Raw genomic sequence first — 11,967 nt, forward strand, 5'->3', positions numbered from 1 at the left:
AGAACAGTTAAGAGACAAACCTGGCAGGAATTGGAACTTATTGCTACAATTATCAAGGTAACTAATTCTGTGACTGCCAGATGGTCTGCATTCATAAAGAACCTGATATAGTTAAAGCAGAAAGGAATGCCTTATAAATCAAACTACATTCCAAAGTATATTGATCAAACTGAATATGCTGTTGATATGCCTATTGGAGGAGACAGGATAGAAATGAGTCTAGGGACTAAAGTTTTAACCTTTAATCCTGATGGAAAGAAAATTGGGTTTCTGTAGCTTGATGATCTATCTCTTGGAAATTAAAAGTTACATGCCATCTATCAGAATGATGAATCAACAGATGAACTAAAGGAACATAAATAGATGATGCAATGATATTTGAATGTAAAGGAAGAGAATCTGCTGAGGAAGTTTCTTGAAGATTTTCCAAGACTGTGTTAGAGTTTAGAATGAAAAGTAAAGTCTGATATTCACCGAAATAAGAATGAATATGCTTACTTGATTTATGCATTTAGATTGTTTTTACATCATCAATTGGAACTTGTACATATGTTCATTATGCACAAGTTGGGGAGATTGTTAGATATTATTGACGATATCAGCAAAACTATCAGAAGTTCATATAAGGACTTATATCAGTATTTACTGAAGAGTGACGTCATCAGTGCTTATATCAGTACTTGATGATCAGCAGTTGATGTCATCAGTACTTTTCACCTCAGTAGATATTCAAGAAGGAAAAGTAAAAAGAAATTCAAGGCAATGAAGGACTTTATCTTATAAGCAATCAAACATGGATATGGAATAGGTTTCCATACTATAATAGAATAGGATTCCTTATTTGATAGTGTAGCTGTGCTCTATATAAAGCATAGATTACGTTCATGTTGTATGCATTGCGTACATTGTTATATCTTTCGTATAATCTAGAAGCTCTCAAGGATAATTGTTCATCCTTTCGAGAGAGTACATTTATAATCAGCTTTTATCTGTTAATATAAAAACTGTTAATTATGTTGAAGCTTTTTCAAATTAATTGAATAAACTGTATTCACCCCCATCTACAGTTGATCACGGGCCTAACATACTATAACATTGACTCAAAGTAGGCACGGGGTTCATAATCAGAATTTGACCTTTAATGGCAATATAATGCTTATTAAGGCCCATAAGAAACTAAGTGAGCTGAACAGAGTCCTCATATTTTGTCAAGTTTTCATTGACATTACATGTACATTTTAGGCAATTGCACTTTAACTTGATAGAGAGACACTCCAACTCATCACTGAGTGTTCGATATTTAGTGAAATAGGCAGCAATGGACATTGTGCCCTGTGATAATTGATATAGTTCCTTGCGCAGATGAAATAATTGAGGAATATTGCTTTGAGCAAAGCGAGCTGCAAGATCTTGCCAAACCAATCGAGCAGTTTTCATGTAGATAACACTATTGCAAATATTAATCGAGACAGAATTCAAGATCTAGGATGTAATCATATTCTTACACATGTTCCAATGAGCAAGAAGAGTAGAGTTTGCAGCAGGCATAGTGTAGGTTCCATCCACAAAACCTTGTTTCAACTTAGATGATAGAGCAAATTCCATTGAGCGACTCCATTGATTGTAATTGTGCTCAATAAGAACAACATTTGTTAAAGTCATGTTAGGATTATCAAATGGATGAAGATAATATGGATGATTCATGTTAATATTGACAAGAGATCTCATAATAGATGATGTATAAGATGAAGGAGACGTCATACTCAAAGAATAGAACATATAAAGGTCAATCGAGACTCAACAATGGAGATGTACGGACAACAAGATAGATGAGACAGGTCGCAAATATAATCGATCAAAAAACAAGTAAAACTGTTATCAATACACAGATTTACAGATAAATCACAAGAAACAACTCAGTGACACATATATATGATATAGCGGAAGCAACGATACTGATTATCAACAACATAGTGAAAAATCTGAAGATTGAGAGTAAGAAATGATACAAATTAAGTACAAATCAGGAGAGTAGATCGTGAATTGAGTATCATTCCATCCAGGTTTGGCACTAATACCATGTAAGATTGCAATGAAATACTGTAAATTACATATTAGAAAAGGTGAAGATGAATCTGTATCTATATTTAGATCTAACTTTATATTTTGTGTGTATATTACAAAATGAGAAAAGCACCAGTATTTGTAACTAACTAGCTGATGCCTTATATACTCTATACAAGACTAACATCTTATTCTCTCACTACTAACTATAATTGTTATTCAGTTTTCCTCATTAGCTGAATCCTCACTTGTTATTGACTCAGCTGACGTAATATCTTTTACACCATTCCTTAATTTGGGTATACATCAGTTACTTTCATTTTTGCATATCCCTCAAAGGTTCATGTTGGTGAGACCTGCATAACTGTATGAAAAGTTACGTGACAACTCAACACGAGAACAACACTAGAACAAGACATGTTAATAATACTACGTATACACAAGAAATCAAGAAGAAATGAAGACAAGGTAAATACAAAGAATCAAAAGATTAGAAGAAAGCTTGAAGTCTGTTTACAGGTCATAGAAAGAAGCTTATTAATATGTTAATGCCTCAGTGAAGAATAAAGGTTAAAGACTTTCAAGGTTTCAGAAATGTTGAAGATTCAGTGTATAATTACTACCAGAAGATTTCAGTGTATTAGCATTGATTGAAGATAGACAGTGTTCAAAGCATAGGAATTTGAAGAATTGAAGACATGGTATAGACAGAGGTTAAAGAAGACAACTGCAGTCTTGAAGTTATACTCAATGACAGGAGTTCATTTATATGTTCAAGCGTCGGTGAAGAATAGTGAATAAAGTATTCAAGATTGTAGTAGCAATGAAGACGTTGTCTAAAGTACCAGAAAGGATTCAAGTGAAAGTACAATTATTTATTTATAGTCAGTGTTGGAAGCGATAAAGTTTTTGCCAGCTTAACAATGTAATCAAGGCTATAATACGAAGAGCTGAATCGGGGTTAGTCGTTTGTGCACCAGACCAATTGCACTATGCGTCAACAGCTCGTGAAAGGATCCTGGGTATTATTTATAGAAGAATTGTTATACAGGTGCGTGGGGTATACAACTAAACTGCTCGAGGGATTGGCGAAGTTCAAAATTTAATTGTTAACTTAAATAAATTTATTTAATGGACTTTATTATAATTTATTTAATAAACTTAAAATAAGTTATTCTATAAACTTTAAATAAGTTTATTTTATAAATCTAAATTAGTTTATTTATATAAGTTATATATAAGTTTATTTTATAAATTAATTTAGTTACAATTTAAACTTAAATAAATAAAAAATAAAATAAAATAAAATAAAAACAAAAAGAAAAGAAAAAGAAAGGAAAAAGAAAAAGAAAATAGAAAAAGAAAAGAAAAAAAAACAAAAACCAAAACAAAAACAAAAACAAAAATACAAAGATTGGTCGCAAGTTAACCAAGTAAAAGAACCAGGTGGTTGTTTTTGTTTAATAGGTCGCAAGTTGCAAAAGGTAGTAGTAGCCAGTTGGTTTTATTAATCGCAGGTTAGCATTTTTGTTGGCTTACAGATATGTGGTCGCAAGTTACAAAGAGTGTACCAGTCGCAACTTACTCTTCAGCCACATCTTTGTTAATACATTCAATTAATTTGTGTGGTTTAATTTTAGCCACACATTTTAATTGAACATAAATCCTACACTCAGCAGCAGAAGAATTCAGCAATTAGATTTGTTATGTTCATCTTCTCTCCCAAAAGAGGTGAAGAACTGAAGCAAAGAGATACAGAAGAGATATACACCCAAAACTATATCCGTTAATCTTCTCACTGGAGTAACGTTATAATGCCCGATTTAACTCTTGTATATTTATAGAGGCATTATAATCGTTACCCGGTAATTAAATCCTTAGACAAACAAAAGTTAGATTATTGTATAGGATTTAATTTGTTGGTCTTTGTAGAAGCTAGGAACCTTGTTCTTAGATTGCAGCCGGTTAATTTATTTACCGAAGTGTAGCAGCACCCCTCACGAATTTATATATGAATATATTTCCCCGAATATTTTGTGTTCCTCGTTTTATTGTTCCAAACACTATTCACCTCAAGAATACGAAACCACAAACCGAGCACTAAATTTTATATCCGTAAACGATTCGAAAGAATTTTTAATTTAGTAATTATCTAATTCAACCCCCCTTTACGATAATCCGGCACCTAACAATTGCTATCAGAGCAGACTGATTGATACATAAATCAGGATCCTTAAATTAATTTATTTTATTTAATTTGCATTTACATAAATTTATTTTGTAAATATGATTTAACAAATTTATTTTATAAATTTAATTTAAATAAATTTATATGAACTTTATTTAATGAATTTATTTTATAAATTTGATTAAATTAATTTATTAATTAAATTTTAGTAAATAAAAAAATTATTAATTTAAATCCATTTTTCAGGAGTTTTACTGCCATTTTTCTGTTTAGTTCACTTCGGCAGTTGAATTGGTTTGATTGTTTAGCTGCCACTTTGCCAACATCAAGAAGTATTAGTAATAGAAATGGCAGGAGTTTGGCAACTAAATGAAAGGACTGGGTTTTGATTCACGCGCGGCCATTCAGGAGTTCATTCCTGATTCTTGTACATGGTCACGCGCTGGGCATTTGTACTGCACCTTTCTGTTTCACGCGCGGACAAAAGTACAACGCGTAGGGTAACAAAAGAAGGTCGCAAATTACCCAAAATAGAGTCGCAAGTTGTATAACAGATTGTTTAGTCTCGAGTTGCTACTTAAGAAATTCTGAAGCCCCATTTTTTTAATTTCTGATATATTTATTTTTCAGAAAATTTAAAATTCTTAAATTTAAATTTTTCTTAAATGATAATTTACGTTTTATTTAATTTTTAAGAAAATTCAAATTTCTTGAAAAGATTTTACATAAATATTTATTTTTAATTTATTTAATTTCTAAGAAAATTAAAAAATTTGGAAACTTAAGTTTCTCTTAAATATTAAATTAAGGGTACTGAAAAGATTCGTAGGCTCGGGATTCCTCCGGACTTTTATATATGATTTTAATCTTTTGAAGAAAAAGAAGACCATGTGCTATTAATACAGAAAATTCCCGAACATGGAAATTTAAGATAATGATTTTCTTATTCCAATGAAAATGATTCCAAGACCTACAAACGAAAATTGTGGAACTTCCTCAAAGGCTTACTCTATAGGATACCACTAGGTTTTCAGATGTAGGAAAGAATGAAATTTTTACGGGTATAAGTTTTCATGAAGATTTTAAAGACAACTCTATGTTTCCAGATTATACAGTCACACAGTGGTTTGTACCAATGCTACATATATCCGGGAATCACAAAGATCAGAAAGGCAGGAATTGTGGTGGTCAAAGAGAATAGTGGGGACATACAAATATCTCAGTTTCATGAATTAAAGTTGGAATCTCGGGACAGAATGTTAGAGTTACTGATAGTTGAATCAGAGGAAGCTCGGGTAGAAGTACCTGAGGGACTGGAAGTCAGGGCAGTGTGTTTTACTTGTCATGGAAATTTAGTCGTATCAGATTCACAAGTACTGAAGCTATATACAAGGATCAAGCTTATCTATTCTGAAGCAGACACTCTTACAGATTCTGTAATAACCCCAATTTTTGGAATTTTTGAAACACGGATGAATAGTAACTTTTGCTGATGATGCTGATTAAGGAAAATTATCAGACCATGCTATATAGGAGTACTGTTATGGAAATTCTAAGATCGTATTAGTATTCTATAAAGTAAATAAGTGTATGTAAAGATCGTCAGAATCCAAATTCGAACACTTTGATTTTCCCGAAAATCCACCAGATACCGAAAGAATTGAGTATAAGGTAACATGATTAAAATGATTTAATTCAAGGATTATAAGAGAGGATCATAAAAGGAATATAAAATATTGAGAAAGGTTTAGGGGAACCCAAGTAATAAGATCCCGGGTATGATCCCTCAAACAATAAACGAGAACAAAAGTTAAGTGAACCGTATAACAGATCAGCGGTCATTAGCCAAGTAATTAGGAGATAATCAAAGAGGTTAGTGATGATGATGTCATCAAACCAACAAGAAGAGGACAAGTGTGGGAAGATGACATAGGAAAGTGACATAAGCATGACCAAAAAGGAAGGAAGGTTGGTTGATTATAAACCACACAAAATTCACCATGGTTAAAAGGTAATAAATCAAAACAAAAGTGGATCAACCAAGCCAAAACAATTCATAAAACAAAAACACACAAGTTGACTTTCATTATTCAAGAGAAGCTCTCGGCCAAAACCAGAGCAGCAACTTCAAACTACCATATCTCCTTCAATACTCACTCAAATAGTATGTTCTATAGCTGTTTGGAAAGGTATTGAGATGGCCTACAACTCTTGTTCACAAGTCTCGTCCAAATAAGCATGGTAAGACCCTCGTTTTGACAGTTCTTTCAATCTGACTTTTAGAAACTTCACAACCTAACTTTGTGTTCTTGATTTATTTGGAAAGATCAAGCTTGTAGGAGGTTAGATTAAGGCTCCCTAAGGCTTCCTAGAAACTTAACACCTACCAAGGAAGGTATCAACTTCAAACCCTAGCTTTGATTTTATGATTCCATTAAGTTTTATTGAAGCATTGTTAGTATTAAGGCTTGATCTTTGATTATAAGTAGTTTTGGTGGATTTGTCTTGGTTTTAAATATTGGGTCTTTGATTGGTTGTATAAATTGGAAAATCTTGAGGTTTGGGGACTGATATAGTAAGGTTTGGATGAGGGTTGGTTGTATTGTTGGTTTTGAGTTGAATGGTGGTTGTTTGGAGTGGCTTAAAACATGGTAATCGCGTAAACATAACCGTCGTAATGCCCAATTTCATACAACTGCTTATTCTTAGTGTTCGGGACAGAGAGCTAACTATTGTATCTGTGACTTTTCCATGTTTAGTTAGATTATGTCGTAAGCTTCGTTTTGATATGTGGTTCGCTTGAATCCGATGTACGGTTTAGGAGAAACGACCGTTTTAAGTAACGGCGTTTCGCGACCGAACCATTACCCCTCGCCTTACTTTGAAACCTTGGTTAAGGACTTTAAATGACTAATTGGGGTATGAAACAATTATGTTAAGTGGATTAGGCAGTTGGTAAGGTACTTGCAAAAGAATCACTTTAAAATTCTTAATGGTTAATTTATTAAAAATGGTGGAGTCGAGGGTACTCGAGCGACTTAAGTGAATCGTTAAGCGCAAAAGCGAACGTTATGGTTCAATTGGTTAAAGTCTAGTTTCTTAAGCGACCGGGGTTTAATTCTGACTTATGTTGTTGTTCATAGGTTATCAGACTCACTCTAAGCTTAAGTCTATCCGGGAGCACTCAGGCAAGTTTTCTACCCGTTATACTGTTATTGTGATGTATATATGTATATGCATTATCTTGTGATAAGTGCATGATTGTTATTAGCAAATCTTGCGATATATTGGAGCATATTGATATGGTATATATGCATGCTTGTTTCGTAATCTTGATATCTAATTGTTGATTCAAATGCTTATAGTTGCATAATACCTATGCTAGAGATAAGCAGTAGTTGCGTATACCCTTAGTATAGGGGACCCAAAGGTGAACATTTTCTAAAACCGGGAGTCGATGTTCCCGAGTATATTATATATATATATATTGATATAGTTTTCAAAACTATTAATCGAATAAGTTTTATTCGATAACTTTATTTTATTTAATGAATATTAGTTGAATATTCATTCGAGGACTTATGACTCCGTTTATTTTAATTAATGAATATTAGTTGAATATTCATTCGAGGACTTATGACTCCGTTTATTTACTAATTAATATTATTTATTTTATTAAAGAATAATGTTTCGATAATCAAACTTATTTTCGATTATTCAATTAAAGATCGTACTTGCGTATAAGTATATCTTTGGTGATTTATTATTCATTTCAAGTATGAGTTTTAAAATTTCTACTTCAATTATTTTTATAAAGATTATCCTTATGAAAATATTATTTAAATAATAATATTCAGATATTTTCTAATATATCGGGACTGATTTACTTTATTAAATCAGCATTACTCCAAACACTCTTTAATGTGTTTTCGAGTCTTCAAAATGATTTTTAAAAGTTAGAGCGGATCCCAAAACTCATTTTTATATTTAAGATCTTCCTTTTAAAGGGGATTTAAATACTCGCTCAAAACCTGAGGGATCCGGCTCTGTGGTGTATTTTATATTCGCAACGAGGTTGCTGTTTTGATAAATGAATTGATTACTTACCCAAGGTTCGGGAAGTAAGTCCATCTATTGAGTCGGCATAAGCAACATGGGCTCAGTGGGCGTCCATGAAAGTGTAAGTGGCTCAGTGGGAGTCCATCAAATGCGTAAGTGGCTGAGTGGCAGTCCAGCATAAGGTCCTATTGCGGCCAGGGTGATGACCAGTGGGGAATTCGTCCATCTACTAGTAGAAAAGGTTACTTATTGGTATCTTTGCCTGATCAGCAAGATATCAGGTTTATGCCAAGGTTTTCTCCTTTCCAAATTCATTGGATATTGCAACTCTGTTTATAATTTTCATAACAGAGGTTTTCAAGGAGTGTATGAAATGTATATATATAGGTGTATATATATATCGGGACTTAATGAAGTATCTCGTAACTTCATTATTTATAATGATATTCAAAGATTGAATCTATTCAAATCTTGTCTTGTAGTCTCATCTATGTGATGAACTTTTGAAACTAATTATAACTTGAACGGTGGTAGTTCAAGTAGTATTCGGAAAAGATATAAGTATATTGGAGTATCTTGTAACTTCATCTTTTCAACTTATATCTGGTTAATGATTATCTTATGCATGACAAAGATTTTCACAAAAACGTTGAGACAAGGTTAGATATATGAGATCACCTTGCAACGATATTTTTATACAGTTATAAACTGGAACTCTGTGTATATTATACATGGAAGAGGACTTCCAAGATTTTGAAAAGTATATATTTATATATACATATATACTGAATATTTTGCGACTTGGTCGCGTTAAGATATCAAACTTGGTTCATTTCTTCTTGACCAAGACTTTCATGAGTACTATGAGAATGCTCATATATTGTTAATTATTACACATATTATTTCGGTGGGCTTGTTGCTCACCCTTGCTTTCTTCTTTCATCACACAACAACAGATAGAAAAGATGAACAGGACCAAGCTCCCGATTCGCAAGCAGTTAGGAAACGTTCCGCAGTTTCCTGTAGGCGTTGCTGCCGTTATAGCCGAGGTAGGATCTACCAATAGGCTAGGCTTTCAACTTTTGATGTACCAGACTTATGTATATTTATGAATTGTAATAATGGCAAAGAATACGTAAATTATTCAGAAACCCTGTTTATGGTGAAATGGTTTATAATTGTGGAATAAGATGACTTGTGTTATTTTTGGATATTGATCTCTGAGACTATAACTTGTGGTGTGTGTGTGTATATTGTGGGGTCACAGTACGCAGTAGTTGGTTGACTGTTAAGATTAAGTATTGATAAGGGAAATGGAACTCGTGACAACCCGAATCCCCGACCCCGGATTTGGGGGTGTTACAGATTCAGTTCAAGGGGTGGTTACAAGACTGAGATTGGGACATAAACAAGATTTGATAGCTACAAGTATGACAAGCAATATGTGTCAAGTAACTATCTGGGGTTTTGCTACAACAGAACAAGAAGCTTGAAAATAAGGATGAGTAGGGACTCAGTTGACGAGTTGAGACAAAGGTGGAATGTTTTTTAGGGAAGCATCCAATCAAAACTTATAGTGCACGGGAAATAGTTGGGATGGAATATCAGATGACGAGAAGGAAGATCATGAATATCTTGCTTTCACAACAATCTCTGAAGATGGTCCAACTCACATATCTCAGGTTTCAATTTCTTGAACCATTGTAATATTTTTTTTTTCAATATTCAATGCATTGTAAGATCTTAGTGTTTAAATGTTTAACACTCGCACAAGCATGATAGCATTACACATAGATAATGTTGAACTAGTTCACTAGATTATTTTTCTGGTAACTGGGACTGATGTTTAACTTGTGCATGTTACTTTAGGTGATCTTAAATATGTGTTTGAATATTTGTTGAACATGATTAATTGCTTTAGTGAGATATATGTTTTTTAACATTTAAGACCTTTGTTTATGCTTACTCTCTGTACCCTATCACATTGAGATTTATTCATTTGTTCTGAATTGTTTGTTAAGATGTGTTAGTTTATAATTGGATTGAGACAGCTAGATAAGATACATCAACATGACTGAACTATATAGAATTAGTGATTTATTTGTTAATTCTGTTTATTTCATATCATGCCTGTCTTGCTTAATTCTTATGTGTAATGTCTCTGAATGAATGTCAGGTATTCTTAATACAATGCTTGCTTATTTCAATACCATGAATGCATCTCTTAGTACTTGCATTAATCACAGAAAAGCATGTTTAGGATTATAATAGGGCAAAGACTGCTAGTCCTCCCTATGTAAGGTTATAACCATTTTTCCCCTAGCCTAGAGACAAATTTGTCAAGGGCATTAAAATGGAGAAAATGGTCAGTCAAAGATAAGAATTAGCATGGTAAGATTGCAAATGTTGTTATCTCTGTTTATATTAAAATCTCTAATCCATCTGGACCCAAACTGATAAGTTGGGTACCAAGAACTGTTAATCCATTTGTGAGTGCAGGACATAACAGGTCAATTGATTCATATGTATTCTTGGTAATTGATACTCAATGCATATGATCAAAGAAAGAGCCTCACAATCAAATATGATTAATAAAAGCTACTCCGTCAATAATCTTTGGATATGACAGCAAAGGTTTTCATCACGGGACAAGCTATGAAGAAATAAAAATATCATCATTGATTCAACAATTGCTATCACTGATAACAACTAATCACTGGTGTCACTAATAACAATTGAAGCATCGTTCTTGCTGGAGAATCAAGGCACAAATTGTAAAATCCGGGAAATATCGTGTAATTATTTGTATCAATATATGATTATTATGTGAATATTATATGATTTTTTGGTGAATTATCTGATGTTTGATAATAATATTTGGATGTTTGTATGTAATAAAATGTGAGTATGTTAATTTTAATATGTCCAGAATAAAATATAGATAATTCAGGTATTTTTCTGGTAATTTTTGGAGTGTTAGATGATTTTATAATGATTTATGAATTATTAATTATTTTCTGAATAATTACAAAATTATTTTATAAAGCCGGGAATCGTCTGACTTCAACCGTTTTTAGGTTTTTACAACCCGAATCTCTTCCGAAAACTCCTTCCTAACCTAATCTGGTAATTCCGGACATTTTCTGTGTTTTGACTTTTTCGATCCGGATTACGGTTTGACCCGTACGCGGCCCGACGCAAGATTTTCGATACGACAATCATTTCGGTAAATCAACGAAACCCGTATTTTCAAAAGACGAGATACTATCACATTATTTTCGTATAGAGTGTTTTATAAAAAGCCCGGTTGGGATAATTATCCAAAGTTGATATCAAATCGGATCGTTATTGCAGTTACTTAGCGGCTAAGCAACTAATTTAATGATCCAAAATGAACCATAACGAACCAATATTCCGTAAATATAAATAGCATATTTCTTATTTCATTTTATTCGTTTATTCCTTTACAACCAGTAAAAATACGGTAAAGACAGAGAAAAACCCTAAAAACGATACATTGCTGAGAATCAAACGCACGAATGAGGACGTTACCGGACTCCGATTTAAGCGTGTAATATATCAAAACGAAGATCTCGAAAAGTACTTTCTGAATCAATCAACCATTTAAGTGCAACAATTAAGGTAATTGTTTTATT

General features: G+C 32.8%; 1 long non-coding RNA gene across 1 annotated transcript; it reads left to right on the top strand.

The window, feature by feature from the left end:
- Positions 1-6,360: 6,360 nt before the first annotated feature.
- Positions 6,361-7,697, top strand: LOC141697150 (uncharacterized). Its single transcript, XR_012564604.1, has 3 exons — positions 6,361-6,493; positions 6,579-6,647; positions 7,396-7,697. It is a non-coding gene; the product is annotated as an uncharacterized LOC141697150 (long non-coding RNA).
- The last annotated feature ends 4,270 nt before the right edge of the window (positions 7,698-11,967 follow it).

The sequence above is a fragment of the Apium graveolens genome, chromosome 11 (genome assembly GCF_009905375.1).
Source record: "Apium graveolens cultivar Ventura chromosome 11, ASM990537v1, whole genome shotgun sequence".
Taxonomy (NCBI): Eukaryota; Viridiplantae; Streptophyta; class Magnoliopsida; order Apiales; family Apiaceae; genus Apium; species Apium graveolens.